Source organism: Theobroma cacao, chromosome 4 (genome assembly GCF_053813885.1).
Source record: "Theobroma cacao isolate CCN51 chromosome 4, ASM5381388v1, whole genome shotgun sequence".
Taxonomy (NCBI): domain Eukaryota; kingdom Viridiplantae; phylum Streptophyta; class Magnoliopsida; order Malvales; family Malvaceae; genus Theobroma; species Theobroma cacao.
This window is the reverse complement of record NC_142642.1, coordinates 22,381,364-22,403,632: the sequence shown is the minus strand read 5'-3', so window position 1 is coordinate 22,403,632 and position 22,269 is coordinate 22,381,364.

Genomic DNA, 22,269 nt, shown 5'->3' with positions numbered 1-22,269 from the left:
TAATTGTACCATTTGGTACAATACCGCCCTTTAATGATTTTCGAGGTACCAAAGTAAGTAAACATGCATTCTTATGTAGGAATGGCATAATAAACATATTGTAGAGCCGGGCTTGACAATCAGTATGACTAGTACATCTTCCTTTATCATAAAAATTATATTATTGAAGTTTTGAAAAGGTTCAATAAGGAAAAGTGCAAACCAATTGTAGCTCCAATGGTTATAAATGATAAATTCAATGACACTATCTCATTTTAACTCACTGATCCTTATCTATAGAAGTGTAATTGGTAGTCTACTTTATGTATGTGAATCAAGGCCTAAAATCATGTTTTCAGTGAGTTATTTTGTCAAGATTTATTCAAAGTCCTACTATTCTACCCCTTTTAGCTGCTAAAAGGATTTTGAGATATCTACAAGGCACTCTTGAATTTGGTTTGCACTTTAAACACTTGAATGAAGTTAAATTACATGGTTTTGGTGATAGTGATTACGTTGGAGATGTCAAAAATTTCATGAGTACCTCTAGTTATGTGTTTTTCTTAAGAGGAGCTGTATTTACTAAAAATACTAGGAAGCAAGAAGTGGTAGCTCAGTCTATTGTTGAAGCAGAATATATTGTTGCTGTAGCTATAGTAAACCAAGTTGTTTGGCTTAGAAAATTGCTTCTAGATTTGAAGTTTAATCAATAAGAAGCAGCTGAATTGTTTTTGGATAACAAGTCAACAATTTCTATTGCTAAAATCCAATGAATCATGGCAGAACTAAGCACATAAATGTAAAGTTCTCTGCCATTCGTGATGTAAAAAAAAAAAAACAAATCAGTAAACTTTAGCTACTGCTGCTCCAATAAGCGAATAATAGATCTTCTTAGAAAGGCACTACCTAAAACAAGGTTTGAAAAACTCAGAACAATGCTAGGGGTCTGCAGAGCCAACCTTAAGGAGTAGTGTTAGTTTAAGGCTTGCTTTGAAAACCAAGCAAAAGTCAGATACTTATTGGAGAACCACACTTTTAATGTTAAAACTGATAGTTTACTCGTGTTAGTGTAATGTCAGTAAAGTGAGGTTGTGTTGCAAATTTGTTAGCTTACAGATGGTTGTGTGCAAGTATGAACAAGTAATGTACTTCATAAATACATATCAATGATCAATTAATGAAAAACAGGTCCGATATGTAACCCAAATATACCTGTTGCTTCTTATTATCTTTGTTTTCTTTGTTCTTTAAGCTAAGCCTTTCTTCAAACACATACCCTGCATAAGAAATTACAACAAAATCTAGAATTCACTTTCTAGTTCAGACAAGAGCAATTTATTTCACATGCCATTGTGGCATCAGTTTTTGAAGCAACATTACCACTCACTGACATAGCAAAAACTTCTCAAGAAGCATGGGGGAAGTTCTCGAAGATGATTACCAACAAGACCATATAAAGGTTATGTCTTTGATGAAGAAGCTGGCACTATCAACACAAGAAGGTAGAATTAATGAGAATATTTGCAACTCATGAAAAGCACAACTTATAAGCTTGCAATGGCTCAAGCTTTATTAACTAAGAAACACTTGGTAATCTTTATTCTAAATGGCCTAGCATCTAAATTCAAGGAATTATTTACAATAATCAAAGCAAAAGAGTATGCCATATCATTTGAAGCATGTTGTCGGTTTAATACATGCAAGTGCATGTGGCCGTACAAGTAAACTAAAGTTAAGTTGAGTATCGTTTCTTATAGAGATTTGTGCCTATTTTCACTAAGTACTAAATTTATAACAAAGTTGATCTTATCCAAGAACTCGATTTGAAATGATTAATTAAGCTAAATGTGATTATTAAAACTAAATAAAATAGAATAGAATTAAGACAAATATTAATTCAAAAACCTAGGATTATGGTATCTTTCAAAATTTCATCTGAATTTATTCATTCTCCTTATCTTAGATTAATGGGATACATGGCTAACCTAGAATCCATATTATGTATAAGTCTCTATGAAGATCATGCACACATACCTTCTCACAACTAGTTCCATATGTCTATATAAATTAATTAAAGAAGGTTCATTACGTTCGTGTTTTAATTTGGTTGCTTAAGGTATTTAGGTATATGTCTATCTTAAATACTAAACTATCACCTAACTTTGAAGTGAATCGAACATAGGCTATACAAAACAATGGTTTACTCTAAACTCCCTTTGTCAAGTTGCATTTAGAGATCCAAGACATTTCAACTGGTGATCAAGCAGTGAAAACCACTAAGTATAGAATTGAATGAACCATGCATCATCCATTAATACTAAGCAACGAGAAATTAGATATTCAAACTACATGATGAAATAACTCATAATCTTAGAAAATAAATTTAGTTCACCACTTTTTCTACAGTAAACATAATCATTTCAAAAGAAAAGATCATTTCTGCAACAAAAGAACATGAAAGAAATGAAGAGAAACGAAATATCAAAGCCGCTTTCGATTCTTAATCCTCGGTTGCCTTCAATTTCTTCTTGTTTCTTTTGTTGGAGAGCCTTTTTCTTCTTTCTAAAAAATTATCGTTCATTCACTCTTTGAGTCTCCCTCTCACCTACTGAAAGTCACCTATTTATAGTCTCCAAAAATCATAAAAAACTCAAATCTCGATTGACTCAAGTTTCATAATCCACGTCAGAGCACTATGACCTGGCTCTATGGTCGTTGTGGCACTACTGCCTTATTTTTTTTCACTGCTTTTGAACCAGCACAACAGTGCTTCTCTTTGGGCTCTACGACACTGGCATCTTGGGAGTTTGTATGGGAGCATTGCTGCTTCCTTGGGCATTGTGGCCTTGTGTCTTGCAAGGCCGTAGTGCTGCTCTTTGTGATGCCTTGGTGCAGAACTACTATAGTGCCTCATCTTGAAATGCAATTTTCTCCTAACTTGAGGCTGATCTGGGTGAAATGATAAACATGAAAGTTGTAGGTCTGACTCTCAGCTTTCCTATGGTCCATGAATCGCATTTATTGGATCTCTATAGGTCGTATTATGTCTGAATTACTGTAACATGTTTAGTGAAACTCTGCACTTAATCTCCATTGTGTAGTTCATCATCATTTAACTTTATGCATTTGAAAACCTAAAAACACAAGGACAAAATCAGGATTGGCTTAAAATAGGACTTTCAACATGAAAATAAACTAGAATTACTAGAATTAAACTAAGTTTATATGCTTTAAACTAATCAACTAAAGACGTAAAAACTGTCTAAAAACTACTTAAAACATAAGGACTTAGCTACATTAACATCCAAAAATGTGGCTAAATAACTTTATATAATAGAGTTATCAAAGAACTTCATGACGAACTCATAGACTTTGAGACAACACTAAAACAAGATGAATTTTACCTCAGCATAATAAATTATTTCACCCAAAAAACCAGAGGTAATTATAAATTTAAAAGAGGTAATTCTAGGAATCACTCCATGCTAATCGAAATAATTTTCATCATTCATGGAAGAAATTTATTGGAAGTTCTAATAATCTTTCTATACCAATTTTTTAGCTCTATAAGAAACTAGGTCACACTGTCAAGACCTATAGGCTTAACTGATCAAGTAGAAAGGAACCATTTACTAAAATTACAACTTCTCAATTTTATGATGGTAAAAATTGGATTAGACTGAGGGCATCTCATCATGTGAAGACAAATTTGAACAATTTGTCACTCTACACTCTATATGGTGGACCAAAAGAGATAGCTATGATGGTATATATTTGTCAACTAATCACATTGGCTATTTTGTTATTTCTACCAGTAATAAACTTTTTGAATTGACAAATGTATTGCATGTACTTGACATGAAAAGAAACTTTATATTAGCATCCAAATTTTGTAAAACTAACAATGTATCTGTCGAAGTTGTTCATTTTCATTTTCTGATGAAAGATTCAAGCACTAGGGCCATTAGTAAGAGGTTTGAACAGGAATGGTTTGTATGAGCTTCCAAGGTGCTTGTCATATTATTTAATGGCTATAATAGTAGACTTGGTCATCCCTTATCCAAAATCATAATTTTTATGCTCAAATCAACTGGTTTATCATTTATTGCTTATAGCAAATCATTAGTTGTAATTTTTGTGCTTATAATAAAAGCCATAAATTGCCATTTAGTCAATCAATTCTGTCAAGAACCAAACCTTTGCAATTACTCTATATTGATGTATGGGGCTTACCAAACTTTCCTTTATTGAAGATTTCGAATAGTATCTTATATAATGATCACTTTACTAAATAAATATAGCTTTTACCTATGAAACATTAAATGACGTTTACCTTTTATTTCCCACATTCAAGTAGCTAGTTGAATTCAACACATCAATTACTTGCCTATACTTTAACAATGGAGGTGAATATCAAAAAATGATCAAATGCCTTGCAACTAATGGTATTTCTCATCTAAGAACCCCTTTACCTACACTAGAACACAATGGTGCAGTAGAAACAAGACATAGCCATGTAGTTGAGGCATGTCTTACTTTACTTTATCTTGCTTCCAAGCCTTTAAATTTCTAGTCATATGCCTTTCAAGTTGTTATTTACCTATTCAACAGACTTCATACTCCACTTCTTAGTCTTAAATCACTTTTTGAAATTTTTTTCAAAAATCAACCTAACTATTCTAAGCTTAATGTCTTTGGTTGTATTTAAACTATCCATGGCTCAAGTGTGAGACCTTGACCTTTATAGACTCGTAAAGGGAAGTATACGCAATATCCCTGATCAGGAGTAATTTCGTCATTTCTTTACCAAACCCATAAAAGTAAGATTTTAAACAATATTATGGCCTAAGTAGGCCTAAGGCATAAATGAATGATGAAAATATGGGTAAAATGACATGAAAACAAAAATTTTGATGATTTTCATAACAGGGGCAAAATGGTCATTTTTCATCTCGGGTCAAAATTTTTAAGTTTTCATGAACTCGAACATTTCTAGACCATTATGGACCTTGTCCCAGTATCAAAAGAGTAAAAAGATTACATAAAAGATTGGAGGAGAATAAGTTAATTTGTAGAAGGGTATTTTGGTAATTTAATTGGAGTGGATAAGTTTGAGCTATAAATTTCTCTTTCTTCCAACAACTTCTTTAATTTCTAGCAGCTTCTTCTTCTTCTCCTCTTCCCATCTCACGTAGCTTCCATCCTCCATGGAAGCTTGATATGGAGCTTGCATAATTTTATCTCTCTAGCTCTAGTTTTCATACTTTTAAGCCCTTTTTGACTATAACCCTTGTATTCTTTCACTCTCTCACTTTAAAACTCTTGAAAAACCCTACTTCCATACTTTCTCTCACTAGCTAAGTGTTTAGAGAGAGAAAAAAAAGAAAGCCTTATAATAAGCTTGGGAATTGTTGGAAAGAATTTCAAAGTTACAAAGCTATCAAGGTGAGTAGTAAATTAGAATTGAGTTTTAAGTGTTGATAATGTTTAGTGATTGATTTGTGAGTTTATTATTGAGATTGTGTATTGACTCTAATGTGATTAGGCAGTGAACATAGATAGCCATTTAAAATGGCAATTGAAAGCTAGTTAACAGATAGCTTTTAGGGTTTATAGTATGTGAATTAACATAATGGTGATGTTAATGTGATGGTAGGTTCCAAGGAAGCCCCATCATCCCATTTGGACAATTAGGGGAATTAGAGTCAACAAAAGGTTCAACAATATATCGGTGAGTGGACTTGCATTTCAAACTTGTTTTGGGGAATGTGAATGATTTTATCCAACTTGTCTTTGAAAATGTACCTTGGGAACAAGCCTTTGGTGAAGTGATTTTATATTGTGAAAATGTGCTATACAACGTTTTATGTGTTATCACAATATGATAATATGCATGATATGCATTGGGTGCTTCTTTGTATGTTGATGTGGACCCGGCTATGTGCGAGTGGGAGTGCACATAAGCCGTTGCTGACCCGGCTATGTGCGAGTGGGAGTGCGCATAAGCCATTGCATATGAGATGATGATGATGGGAGGGTGTACATGATGATTGATATATATGTATATATATATATATATATATATATATATATACATATATGGTATATGGTTGTAATGCAAAAATGTGAACATTTGATTTGTTGAAATTTGGGAGTTTGCATGTGTTACATGTTGCTTTTGTTATTTGGCAGGATGGCTTTGTTTTAAGGGAAAAGGAAACCTTTTCTTGATGTTCTAATTCTCGTTGCAGCAAGAAACTCTCGAGGTTTTGAAGGGATTGGCTGGCCAAAAATTCACTGTAGTGAAAATCGATTCTCACTGCAACGAGAAAGGTACTGTAGCTTCTCGTTGCAGTGAGAAACTTTATGCTTTCTGACCAAAATCTTGCTGCAGCGAAAAACTTTCTGTTTTTCACCTCATTTTGATCAATTGTTGCCTTATTTTCCACTTCTTTGCTACCATATTTGAGCATGGATTTCCAACATTAAGGAATAAATGAATTAAGCTTAATATGAGGAGGTTTGGTGAGAACCCTCGGCCAGTCAATAAACCCTCGGTTAGTTGATAATTTAAATCAAGTGTCACTGCAGCTACATTGCAGCGAGAATGCCTTTTCGTTGCAGCGAGGACCCGTCGTTTATTTGACTTGATTCGCATGAATGCTATTAAAGTTTTCACTCTCCAAATCCTTTGTTGAATACAGACTCTTTCCTAAAGTTATTTACTCATGTGGGGTTTACATGAGGGGTTTTAATAAGAACAAAAACAAATTGCATTGTTTTGAAAAAGAATGCATCATGATTTCATTAACCATTCCTTACGGTATGCTTGTTCCCTTTCTTGTTCACTCACTAGGTTTATACTCACCATTTTCAACTTCATTTTTTCAGATCACGAGGCAGCCGGTAACTAGGACGAGGTGTCCTAGTAGACTTGTATCCATCTTTTGGTAGGTGTCTCGGCATTTAGTAGCTGTACATTCGTCCGAGTCCCTCCGCTAGAAGTCAAGTATTTTTTTTTTGTTGTGTGTAGACAAACCTAATGTAAATTATTAAGATACATGTTGTAGATAACGTATATACTCTTGTTTAGTATGCCAGTATGAAGTGGCAATGTTTAATATTACTTTGATCCTAGGTTATGAAATGTGACTTAGCAGCTTATGATGGAATGATGAACATGTCAGATTAATAGGCTTGCTTGGGCTTAGTGGACTATGTCCATTGGGCCCATGCGCCGATCATGACCCAGAATTTGGTTCGTGACATCAAGCCTTACAATAAGCACAAACTACAACGAAAGTCCAAACCTTGTGTCTTCCTAGGATATTCAAAGTGCCTTCAAATGCTTCGATTTTGACTTCAAAAGACATTTGTTTCTAGACATGTCATGGTTCAAGAACACATCTTCCTTTCAATCCTAACAAGTCACTTACTATCTTTGTACAACATGGCTTTTTATGGATTTAATTGTAGCTCAACAATCTTTGAATTTTACAATTCCTCGATCTCAAATGTTGCTAATATGAACATTGTGATAAGCTTATCTTCTAATGCTCAGCATACACCTACTTAAATTGATCATTCCCCTTATATTGCGTTAATAATGATTTTCACTCAAGTTCAAATCAAGTACTAATACACTCTCTTATAGCCTTCTTACTGACTTACCTTCAAGTTTGCCTTAGTCTCAACTCACAAAAACTAATCCAATGATCACCAGGTCCATAACCACAGCCTTCAATCTCACTTAAACTACACTTACTAGAACTAACAAAATCTCACGCACTTACTAGAACTAACAAAATCTCACTCAAAGTAAAATTAGTAGAACTCATACCATGGCCATAAGATCCTAAAACAACTTTTTTCAAACCCAAAAGAGTGTTCATAGATCAAAACATTCACTTCCTTGTCTTATTGGACCTACTTAATTAGGAAAGTTATAAGTGACCCAAAGTGGAGACAAGGAATGGCATAAGAATTTAATGCATTTGTTAGGAATCAAAGCTAGGAATTAGTTCCTCCATCTTCTAAGAAAAATGTAATAGGTTGCGAATGGGTGTTCAAGGTCAAAAGAAAGTTAGATAGCTCCATAGACAGGTATAAAGCTAGATTAGTGACAAAGGGTTCTATCAACATGAAGACATTGATTATAAAGACACATTTCATCTTGTCATAAAGCCCACTACCATTAAAATTGTGCTCAACATTTCGTTATCTTGTAAATGGCCTATTCAACAACTTGATGTCAACAATGTCTTTTTTTAAAGCACTATATTTAATTAGGTTTACTATCACATCTTTGTTTTGGGGGATCGAGACTGGTGCATGGACCTAGATAAAGTATACCCACTAGACCCAAGCAAGCTTTTTTACGTTCATCCATTCACAATTGGGTTCATTAAGCATCATTATCATATAGTTAAGCATTCAATTTACCAATCACATACATTCATCCATAAGTGCCAATACATAATTATGGAACTTCTCAACATAAATAGAGTATACGCTTTTATTCATTAATAACATGCATCTATACGCTTGGGTGTCCATGTAGGCTTTCAAGACAATCATAACATTTATCCATAACAATTCATAAAAGTAAATACCATTCTTTAACTACATCATTATCAACATGTTCATACACACATAAACTTAAAGTAAAGATTGACTCATTAGCGGAACATGATGTTGACTCCCTGTGTTTTCAAAGATAACAACACATTCCTCATTCATTGATGCCTAATCATATTATTTAAGTGTGCAGGAGCTTAAATTCATTAATATATTTGGTATTTGGAAGCAAGTCAAGATGCCTATTCAGTTGCAAGATGGGTTAATGGGTTAAACAAGTGAAGAAGAAAGATTCTTAATGAAGACAGATTAGTCTTAACCAATTAACAAAATCCTTAATTTGCTAAAATAATTCTGCACTACACTAAGGACAAGCAGAAAAGTCTTAACTAGTTAACACAAGGTTTAATCAGTTAAACGGGTATTAGACTCAAAATAGGAGCATATTAATTAGTTAACCAAAAGGGTTAATCGATTAAAGGTCAAACTTATGATCATAATCATAATCATAATCGGTTAACACAAAATCTATCTAACATTATAGTGACTGGAACTTCATGCAATTGCACTATCTCATCAACATACAACCTAGCATACTGTGCAGCTCCATATATGGTCTTTACTAGTAAAAAGTGAGTGGACTTACTCAGTTTATCCACAATAAGTCACATAGAATCATACCCCTTACTTGTGTGGGGTAGTCCAATCATAAAGTCCATAGAAATATGCTCTCACTTCTATTTGAAAATAAGTAAAGGTTGTAACAGTTCACTAGGCCTTTGACGCTCTATCTTAACCTATTAGCACACTAAGCACTTAGCCACTAACTCGGCTACACCTCTTTTAAGGCCATCCCACCAATACATCTCTCTTAAATCATGGCACATCTTGGTGGTGCTTGGGTGAACTACATATGCAGCCACACGAGCTTCCTCTAGAATCTCTTGCCTCAAATCATCAATATTCGACACAGATACTCTAGATCCATATCTAAGTAATCCATTAGTGCTTGATAACTCTATTATATAGAGTTATTTTGACACATTTTTAGGGCTTAAGTAGCTAGATCTTTGAGATTTAAGGTTAGGATTTTAGCATTTTAGGTGTTTTCCTAGTTTAAGTTACATTACATGTTGAGTAGTTAATTTAAGTTGTTTTAGCTCAATTTTACTTTATTTTTCTTTAATTTTCTTCAAGAAGAGTTATTGTTGATTTCTCTCATAGTTTTGTGCAGGATATTTGATGAGAAAGGTGTATTTGAGTCAAAATAGCACTAGTATGGTGAAGGCTTTCCTCATACATGTTGTAGTAATTCAATGATAACTTGAGTTACAGAAGTCCAATTGGTGTGATTCTAGATCCATGGGAAAGATAAGAGAGTGAGCTACAACTTTAATGTTTACCATTTTTCCCAATTTGGATCAGATTGAGGTGAAAATCACATCAATAAATGATAGATAGATGTAGTTCTCCACAAGGTAGCATGGTGACTAATGGTTGTGGTGTTTAGGGAAAGAGAGTCACGACACTAAAAGAGCTAGAGCTGCAACACTAGGAAGCTTGTGGCCATAGCACTGGATGGTTGAGGCACATCATATTTTGGTTCGAGGCCAGAGCGTCGCAGTGCCACCAATAATTGCAATGGCGTTGAGGTGCGAGTCATGGCTACAGCTCCACCCTGATTTCCAAAAATAAAATTTATGATGGAAACTTGGAAGTTAGGGCACCTTGCACATATTTAAGGGAATTTTTCAGAGCATTCAAAGGGAGAGGACGATAGTAGCTTTTTGGGGAATTGGAGCTAAGAATCAAGCAAGAAATCAAGAGCAATCAAGAAAGATTCAAGATTACCCAAGCTTCAACATTAGTTTCTTTCTCTCCTTTTTGTTATATTTATTTTCTTGTTTTGAATTCATGGCTGACTTTCTTTGGATATTGTTTTATTTAGATATCATGAACTAATTTGCTTTTCTAGGATTATGGTGGATTTCAACATGTAGTCTGAATATTTGTTTCTTTTTTATTTATCATGAATGAGTATAGTTTTACTTATTCAAATATGCTCTTAATGCCTTTACTTGCCTGATGAATAATTAATTGATTTGTGAATCTAATTGAGACTTGACAGAGAGATTTTAGGTTGAACTAGGATTTGAATAGTGTATGTTCACGTCACTTAGGTGATCTGATTCACAATTTGGGTAGACATACGCCAATTGCCATACATAGCCAAATTAGGACATTTGCTTAATAAACTTAATTTAATTGATTCCTATAGACATAGAATGAACTAATTAAGTTAGGTATTTGTGCAACCATCTCGATGGAGACTTATCCATAGCTTTGGATTCTAGGTTAGTAAAACCACCCAAGAAAGATAAATAACAAGAGAAGCTGGTATTAGATGAAGTGTTGAATGAACCTATAATTGTAGGTCTTTAATTTACTACTTTTCTCAACATATTTAATTTTTGTAGATTAATTTAATGTTTATTTTAATTTTGAATTGATTAGTTTTTCAATTTTTGGATTGCTTAAATAAGATTAATTTATTTTAAAATTTTAGTACTTAGTAAAAATTTAAAAACAAATCCCTATGGAAACGATGCTCTATTTCTATTGTATTACTTGTTTGCAATAACATGCATTTGCGTGAAAGTTTGACAACGATGCCTCTAGTATACATTTGTCTTTTCTTTCTTTGAGGATCCTCTAGTGCCTTTGCCACAAAATCATCATTGTCTTGGGCTTTTTTGATGCAATCCATCAACATTGGTCTTACTCTAAAATGGGCTAATAATGCATCAAAATCATCAACCTCAAATTGAATGCCCATATTACCTAACTCATGCATGCATTGTGCCAGCGATCTCTTCTCAACTAAGATGGGGGCTAAACTCCCTATAGATTTCTGGCTTAAAGCATCCAATACAACATTGGCCTTGTTAGGATGGTATAGTATCGTACAGTCATAATCCTTAAACAACTCCAACCATCGATGCTACCTAAGGTTGAGATCTCTCTGCCTAAAAATATACTTAAGGCTCTTGTCATTCGTATAAATCTCACATTTCTCACCATATAGATAACGCCACCAATTATTTAAGGCAAACACTATAGCAACCATCTCTAAATCATGAGAGGCAATTTTGCTCATGCCTCTTGAGCTATCTCAATGCATACGCAATCACCTTACCACACACCTAAGTCTTACTTTTAAGGCACTGCAATAAACCATGTTACCCTCTAAACCACAAGTTAAACTCAATATTGGATCTATGATAAGACATGCCTTGAGCTTCCCAAAGCTCTCCTTGCATGTGTCTGTCCATAAGAACTTGACACCCTTCTGTGTCAACTTAGTCATAGGAGTTGCGATCTTGGAGAACTTAGTAACAAATCTTCTACTGTCATGACCCAAACCCAAGGGGCATGACCAGTGCATGAGCCCAGTAGGCAAGCCCACTAGACTCGAGCAAGCCTTAAAGTTCATATTCAAACATACATAGTGCAACACCTCATACTCTCGTATAGAAACCAATACGACCTTATCGATAAGATGAGGGTCAATTAACATTGATTTAAGTACAAAAGAGTGGAGACAAGTGGAAAATAATATTTTGGAATAAAATATTCGATACATGAGAAAATAATAATAAATAATAATATTTTATCAAGGATGAATTAGCGAGTTAGAAAGGTGATTTGGAAGTGAAATGGGGCAAAGTAAAACACTTTGAGACCCGCGAAGACAAGTGGAGAATTTTGAAATAAAATAATATTTAAATAATTCAATGTCGGAATGAGTCAGATCTTATGAGAGATAAGTTAAGTCTAAGTGGGGGAAACCAAAAATAGAATTTTTGGATGACATGAATAAAATAATATTTTCTTAATTTATATTATATTATTTAGATAGAGAAATTATTGGTCACATGCAAAATTGGATGAAAAGAACATAATTAGTCATGAAAAATTAGGTTATGTGGAAGATTGGCATATGCATGTGACAATACTATTACATGCAAAAGATGGCATATAAAGGTATAATCTTAATGGGGAACGTGTGGGACCACTCACGATGTGACAAATAAAAAGGAAGGAGACAAATGCACAAGGTGAAATATGCATGTGATTTTACTAGTTAAAGAAAGCATAGAGGATTTTTGCATGGAGGACACTTGGTGGCAATGTTGGACTAAAAGAAAGGAAATATATATGCATGTAATGTTATTGGCTAAATGCGAGGCCAAATGAGAAATAATGTGGGAGAATGCATGAAAGGCTATTGGACATAAGTAAGGTGGATAAAGTGGAAATGCATTTAGAATGCATGAAGATAGATTAAAAAATGGATGGATAATGGAAATAGATATTCAACCAATTAAAAGAGATGGAAATTGGATGCATGAAATCTTATAGGTTGGCAAGATGGCTAAATGGAATAAAAAGGCAAATGTGTGCATGCAATTTGATTGGCTAAATAAATAGCAAAATTTCAAAGTGTAAAAGAAATAAGAATTAGCCTTGGAAAGCTTGTGAGAACTGGCCATTGTGAGAGAATAGAGAAAGACCTTGGTTCTTGAGAGGTTCCACACAAAAAGAAAAGAAAAGAGAGGAAAAGAAAGAGGAAATTTGGCCTTGAAAGGTTTCACCCGAGGAGAAAAGAAAAGAGAGGAAGAAAGAAAGAATGTGGGGAAGGCTTGGGTTTGTGAGGATTTAAGGAAACCGTGGGTTCACTGCTTTTCATTGTTGAGTTTAGCATTTCATCACCTAAAAAGGAATCTTCAACATCCAAGAGAGGAACTGTGGAGCTTGAGGAAAGAGGAAAGCTTGGTTCCAAAGTTTCAAGAGAAATAAGGGTAAGCATTGTGGTTTTGGTTTTCTTATGTTTTGACAATCGGTTGACAACCATAATAAATGTATTGTGGCAACCAAGAAAAGCTTGATTGGAGAGGATTTAGTGACAAGCAAGCCATCAAACTCTTGGATGCATGATGGGTTCAAAGTGAAAGATAAAAGGTAAGCATGGTATTATGTTTTAAGGCCTACGGTTGGTAGAATTGTTAAGAAAATAATTTGTGAATAATGGTGGTAGCTTGGTGATTAAAAGTTGGAAGAATATTGGAGTACATGTGAGGCTCACACAACGTCAAAGGTAAAAATGTATAATGCTTTAAGTATGGTTAGAAAATTTTGAGAAAATGTCAATTGTTGTCTTGATTGAAAGTTTGAAAGACATATTGTGAAGAATGATGATTGTTGGAAAGATCTAAAAAAGCATGAGTTAGTTAGAAATGTTAAGGTTCCTTGCTATGTTGTTTGAAAGAAATAAGGATGAATAATGTGCATGGAAGATTGGGAAATAAAGCATTGAAAGTTAGATAGAGAATTATGCATGTAAAGGATATGAATTCCTTTAGTAAAAATATGTCAATATGCATATGAATATGCAAAAGCTAATTAAGGAAGACTGGTGATTTAGCATGATTTGAGTTATTAAAATGATGATTAATGTTTGAATGAGAAAAAGAATGGAATGGGATATAAAAGCATAAAGCTAAGTGTGGGCAGCAAGTGTGGGATAGAATAATTTGTAAAGTTGCTAAGTATTTTGAATTTAATTGCTGCTAGGAAATTGACAAGTAAAGGATAGTTGCCATGCGTGTAAATCAAGAAGGATAACATTAAATGGTAAGTGATATTGATCTATTAAGAATGCAAAGAGTTTAAATTGGTGAAGTAATATCCCGCCAAGAGATATGAGTAGGGGGTGTTAATGTTAAAAGATTCTATGCTATTTCAAAGTATATGAATAGTATTATTCAATGCCTTTGTCGAAAGCATGAGTTGCTAGAAAATGATAAGTGATTTAAATACATAGTTTGGAATGATTCATACAATGCTTTTGTGGAAAGCATGAGTTGGTAGAAACAATAGGCATTTGTGAATGCAAATTAAGTTTAAAGGTGTTTTGTGTATACTCTATATATATATATATATATGATATATGTAAAGTGTTTTAGAAATCGAGAAACAAGCCCTTTTGCAATGTTTCGCATCAAATCCGTGCCTTCCATCTTTCTGTAACGTGCATAGTTAATTGCACTTGATAAATGGCTTAAATACAAATTTTTGTGAGCCGGTTTTAGTCTGAACTTTATGCAAATGTTTACACCATGCATTTTAATGTGAAAAACAACTTTAAAAGGTTGCCAAACCTTGTTTTCAAATGATTTAAAGAAAAACTCTTGAAAACCTTGATTTGGTTTTGAAAATGGTTTTGACAAATCAAGACCATCGAGAGTAGGCCAAATGTCACATCGAGATAGTGTGACCTTTTCGGACAAGTGAGCTCCAGCTAAAGATCCTTTTGGGTCACCGACGAGCTGTTAGACATGGCTAGGCCACGATTTTTTATACATGGCTAGGCCATTAGTTTATATCCGTGGTTGCAACCACATGATTTCTTCAACATCGGTCAACATCATTAAGACTGCCATGGCTTTGGGAATCCAATAGAGGCAGGCCTCCCAAATTGTTATTACATGGAAGAGGGTCCACAAATTGATTATCTATGATTACCTACTAGAGAGCCTTGAGACTTTTTAGACTCGTACTCTTTTGCATGGTGGAAAGATAATGTTTTTCCTCAGCTCCCTTTTTTAATTCAAAACTTTCAATGCTTTATATGTTGATCATGAATTGATTTATGTGGATGTAGTCGGTTACTTTTACATGCCACACGGTTTGGGAGCATGCATGTTTTTGTACGGCCATTTATATTTATGAAGGAAATAAATGATTTCAATGATTGAAATCTATTTTACTGTGCTTTGATTTTGGCATTGTTTGCCAAGGAAAGTATTGCACTATGATTTTTACAACATTATTTTTACAAGGCATAAATACCTTATTTGTTATTTGGTTTTATAAGGATATCATTTTATACTCTAGTTTTATCCTTCAAATTATTTGCTCTAAGCTTGTTTCCCATCTACGCTCTGCTCATGGAGCTGATGATCACAAAGTCAGTTAGACTCACCACTTTATCTCCCCTTTTGCAGATAGTGGTTGGCCTAGTGTGCATTCATTGGCACATATTGTCCACCGCGGATAGGTGAAGGCATCTCATAGTAGTTTATTCTGAGTCACTCCGTTGCTAGAGGTCAAGTTGGTCATAGCATATTTTGTTTGTGAATAGACACTAGTTTTACTGCAAATGTACATTTGGAGAATATAAACCTTGATGTATTTTTACAATTATGTGGAATAAAAGTTAAGTCGATTTATAATGACTTATTTTCAAATCATATTACATATAGTGGTGGAATGAATATAAAGTATTAAGAAAAGTTTCAATTAAGGCTTGTTCGGGACTTGGCGGGTTCTCCCGCAAGACTCGAACGTTGGTAGAGATCTAGGAACGAGTCGTTACACATAGGCCAAAGGATTCAATCATCAAATATTTATCATAAATCTGAGTAAAATACAATATCCTTGGCTTAATTTCCATACAAATATTAATAGGGCCATATGTTGGCAAATAGGTTCATACATATTAACCTTCAACACACAGTATAATATGGCACTCGGTGCTTACACACATTATCCACAGAAGAAGGCTTTAACCAACTCGACGGAGTAACCAAAACGAAGAACCTACCGAATGCCAAATTTCGTCTATCGCTGAACGACCTTTACCACACAGCTCTGTGGCCTATTTATCTACACATGGTATATAAATGGGTGAGTAATATAATACTTAGTGAGTGGCACAGAAAAACAAAACATGTTTATATAAAATACATATATAAAATACATGTACTTTCCATGCAACTAGATGTTCTCACAAACATCTCCAAATACAAGGCATATCATTATCCCTAAATCTCCGATATGAGGGCATATCATTGTCCTTAATGTCTCTGAAGATTATCACTCATATCATTTACCTTACCCTCAAAGTCGATCAAAATTATTCAAATCGTTCTCCACGGCATACTTTAGTCGCCGGAGTATCACAACAGAATCATATCACATTTATCTAAGCCTCTCCATGACTATGTCACATCATATACAAATCAAATCAACGAGTGGTCCTCCCCTAGACATAGTCAAATTATGCATGGTGGCTAACCGACGAAGAAGCAGATCACGAGTAGGGTAAAGCCACTAGCAAAGAAATCGATCACGGGTGTGCTAAACCAATGGCAGAGATCAAATCATCGACCAAAGTAAACTCTTGACGTTGGCATCACCCGGAATAATCTCAACAGATGGCATCAAAACACAGTAGGTGGGAATCACAGATGAGATTAGCCAACATCCTTGCTTACCACTATCTTTGCAGGCACATAAATAGTTATAGGGGGACAGAAATCTACTCAAGCACAAATCAAATCAATGTTCGAAATTCATTCCTTATCCTTAAATGAAAACACAAAGCCACAAATAAGGCCATTATGCCTTTATCATTCACAATGTCCTTATAAAACCTTAATTCACATTTATCGAGCTTCAATCATCTTAAGCTCAATTTGGTTCTAAGAGCCTCTAAGTCACCAAGGCATCATTCGATCAAATCATTTCACGTATCATTTACCAAGGGTAATATACTCCTAAGGGTTCATTATAGGCTCTAGACATCCTAGCGTAGGCACACACACAACATAGACCACTCATGTGGCTGACATCACAGCACACAATCGCACATAATTTACATATATGCATATACACATATATTGTTCTCTAGCCTAGGTTCATTTGTCTAGGCATACATATTTCATTTTATACCAATGCAACGTATCTTTAATGCATCATGCATTACATGCATATCAAACTAAACCCACTAAAAGTGACAATAGGAGGCACTCCCTGCCAAGCTTCGATCCTTAACCTCTAATCGTCATCTATTTTGCAAATGAGTTAATTTAACTCCATTTCCCCCTTCAAACACATCAGAACATCAAAAGATTAATTATTCCTGCTTTCAAAAAATGCCAGCTTTTCACACAATTAACTAAATCTTAGCAATCCAACTATTTAAGCTCAAATTCTTCATTAATGAGCTAAACCCATACTTTGGAAGTTAGGTTGTACAAGTCTTAGTTCCCAAATTCCTCAATCAAAGCCAAAGAGGGAAAAATACCAAATTTGGAGAAAAGTCAAATTCAAAGTTATTAACTGATTAAATTAGAAAATAATCGATAAAAACGTTAAATCTTACCTGTAGAATGGTTTTCCAAGCTCCAAATAGCTTCAAATCACTTCAAAAATCTATTTGGGGCTTTAGGTTTTTGGGTCTCTAGAGAGAGAAAGGGAAAGAGAGAGCTGAAAGAAAGAAATGGGTGGAATGGCCCGACGCCTCCTTTATATTTTTGCCTTTCCTGTCTGATGTATCGATATATTTAGCTTAATTTTGAATGAACGTATTGATACATTAGGGCAATGTATCAATACTTTTCCCCTTGGTGCTCACTACTTCAAATGTATCAATACATTTGGATGATGTATTTATACATGTTCATCGTTGGCCAAATCTATCGATACATTCTCAAATATATCGATAGAACATTCTTCCTTAGGCCTTTATTGTTTATCCTGCTAGGAATGTATCTATACTTTCACCTCTGTAGGCAGTTTTAACTTCCAAAACCTTCAAAAGTCAAAGTTTAACATTCCAATATTATTCTTGATTGATATTACACCTCAAATCATTCATTTAAATTAATCCCATGCACATAAATTCACAAACATAACATCAAACTTAGATCCAAACCTCGAATTATGGGATTTATCACATATTTCCTCAAAGTTTTGCCTAAGTGTCAAATATGTACACTCTTAAACACTAAGCATACATATCATATCATCAAAGTCCTCAGGACTCCACATATTTCGTAAATCATTCTTAGTTTACAAAAAAACTTGGGGGTGTTACATCTATAATATCTGGCTAGCCTTATAAAGCTCCATATCTTAGTCACTGAAGTAGGCCTTGGCCATTTCTCCACTGCCTCAATCTTCTTTGGGTCGACCATCACTCCATCCTTAGATATTGCATGGCAAAAAAAGCTATCAAGCCAAAACTCTCACTTTGAGAACTTGGCCTACAACTAGTGCTCTTTCAAAGTCTGGAGCACTATCCTCAAATATTGGTCATGCTCTTCTCTACTCCTTAAGTATACCAACATATCATCAATAAATACCACCACAAACTTATCTTAGTATGGATTCAACACTTGGTTCATCATGTCCATAAAAGCAATCGAGGTATTTGTAAGCCTAATTGATATCACCAAGAACTCGTAATGCCCATACCTAGTATGAAAAGTAGTCTTAGGCACATCTTCTTGCCTAATTCTCAACTACTGATAACCTAACCTCAAGTCAATCTTAGAAAAAAATTAAGCTCCCTAGAGCTGATCAAACAAGTCATCAATGCCTGGTAAAGGATATTTATTCTTCACTGTCACCTTGTTCAACTGCTAGTAATCTATACATAGTCTCATTGATCTATCCTTCTTCTTTAAGAATAACATTCGTGCACCCCATGGTGACACACTAGGACAAATGAAGCCTTTGTCCAGTAAGTCTTCCAATTGATCCTTGAGCTTTTTCAGCTCTGCTAGTGCCATTCGGTATGGTGGTATAGATATCGGACTTGTTCTCTATACTAAGTCGATGCAAAACTCCATGTCTCTATTTGGTGGTAATCTTGGTAACTCCTCAGAAAACATGTCAATGAACTCTCTCACAATTGGCATATCAGCCACTTTACCCCACCACCATTTGGGGTCCTTGACTAATGCTAAGAACCCCTAACATCCATGACCAATCAATCTTGTAGCCTCCAAGACTGAAATCATACTACTCATCACTGTACTATAATCCCCTTGGATACTAAATGATTTCTGTCCTAGATAGTTAAAATGTACCACCTTGTAGTGACAATCAACACTAGCATAATTGGGTGACAACAAATCCACACCTAATATCACATCAAACTCAAACATGTCCAACAAAATTAAATTTACTGAAGTGTCTTTACTCCCAATCTGGACCATACAATCTCTATAAACATGCCTTGCCACAAACACCTCTTTCAAGGTCGTGGTAACTACCAACTCTTGCTTCCTCTTAGAGTGTTCTATACCCAATCTAGATGCAAAGCATAGGGATACAAATGAATGCGTAGCACTAGGGTCATACAATATGTCACGACCTAAATTCCAGGCCATGACCGGCGTATGGGCCTAATGGACATAGTCCACTAAGCCCAAGCAAGCCTATCGATTTATCCTACTCCTCATTCCATCAAATATTGCTAAGTCACGAATTATAACTTTAAATCAAAATAGTAATAGACATTTCCAACTCGTATTGACATTACTCATTTAAAATATACATACATCGTCTACAGCATGTGTCTTAATAATTTACATCAAGTTTGTCTATACATCTCAAAAAGAATACTCGATTTTCAGCGGAGGAACTCGAACGAATATACTGCTACTGAATGCCGAGACACCTACCAAAATATGGATACAAGTCTACAAGGACACCTCATCCTAGTTACCGGCTGCCTCGTGATCTGAAAACATGAAGTTAAAAATGGTGAGTATAAACCCAGTGAGTGAACAAGAAAGGGAACAAGCATACCATAAGGAATCTTTAATGAAATCATGATGCATTCTTTTTCAAAACAATGCAATTTGTTTCTATTCTTATTAAAAACCCCTCATCAAGCCCTTAATTGATTTATCATTTGAAAATCATGAATCCATACACAACGAACCATTTGAAGAATGAAAGCTTCAATGATACGTAAGCAAGTCAAATATGGCAACGAATCTTCGCTGCGGCGAGAATGAATTTTTGTTGCAGCGACGTTGGGATTTGGTTATCAGCCAATCGAGGGTTTCTCAACTGGCTGAGGATTTCTCACAAAACCTCCTCCCTTTAAACTTAACTCATTTAATCCTTAATGTAGGAAGTCCATGCTCTGATATGGTAGTAAATAAGTGAAAGATAGGGCAGCAATTGGACAAGATAGAAGACCAAAACAGAAGGTTTTTCACTGTAGCGAGATTCCTTTTTCGCTACAGTGAAATTGTAACCTAGAAACAGAAGGTTTCTCGCTGCAGTGAGATTCTTTCTCACTGCAGCGAAATTTCATTGATGAAACAAAGAGTTTTTCACTACAATGAGATCCCTTTTTCGCTGCAGCTAGAAGCTACGGTGACTATCTCGTTGCAGCGAAATACATTCTCGCTGCAGCGAGAACCAGTTCTAGTGAAGGTTCTCAAACCCGAGAGTTTCTCGTTGTAGCAAGAATGAATTTCGCTGCAGCGAAAATAGAGCAACAAGAGAAAAGTTTCCCCTCACTCAACAAAAAGACCATCCTGTTAAACCAACAAAATAAACATACAGCACATGAAAATTCCCAAAGTGCAATGTATCAAATTTCTCATATATGTCAATCATATATCACATTCATAAGTTTTCATTTCATAAGTCTAGATGTGCATAATTACATAGATAAACTTCAACATCATCATAATCACATCCAACTCATGTACATCCCCCTACATCGTGCACATAGCCGGCACCCTCGTGTGCATCCCCCCACATCGTGCACAATCAGTGCCATCGTGTACATCCCCCCATATCGTGCACACGGGCACTATCATCATCCATCTCTCACGCCACCATCATCATCAACATGTGCATCCCCCCCACATCGTGCACACACACGGTTACGGTCATTATACACAATATCATTCATCATGCACAACACACACATTTATATATGATCATACTACAATAGTGCATGAATCCATAGAATTCACATATCACAATATAAAACCATTTTGCAAAAGCTTGTTCCCAAGGCACTTGTCTTTATGAAAAACTTGATAATTCATTCAAATGGGTGGCAAATACATTATATTTCCCAAAACAAGTTTTGAAGGCAGTCCACTCACCAATTGATCGTAGAGCCTTTATGTCACAACCCAATTTCTCGGGCCATGACCAGCGCATGAGCTCAATGAGCATAGCTCACTAAGCCCAAGCAAGCCTATCCATTTACTTTTGCTTAACAAATTTATCATATCATGCATACACACACACCTTTTCTCGAGTGTGAACATAGCCAAAACACAATGGCATTATCGATAATAATATACATGCACTATACTAGTCATGTATTTAGCAATTTACATTGCATACACATATTCACATTGTTAGATTGTATTCATAATACAAAAGAACCCATGACTTCCAGTGGAGACATTTACAATAAAATAGATTACTATCGAATGCCAGACACAAACCTAGGAGATGCACTACGGGGACTCCTCGATCTAGGGTCCAACAGTCACCTGATCTGAAAACATGAATTTTTATAAAACGTGAGTACAATACTCAGTGAGTGAACAAGGAAGGGAATAAGCAACAATTAGAGAGAATTTAAAATCATGAAGCACTTGTTTCAAAACAATGCAATTTAGCTCATTCCTATTTAAAACCCCTCCAAACCCGAGAGTTTTTTGCTATAGCGAGCATGAATTTCGCTGCAGTGAAAACAGAGCAACAAAAGAAACATTTTTCCTCACTCAACAAAAAGCCATCCTGCTAAACTAATAAAATCAACCTAAAATTCATGAAAATTCTCAAAGTACAATGTGTCAACTTTCATGTACATTA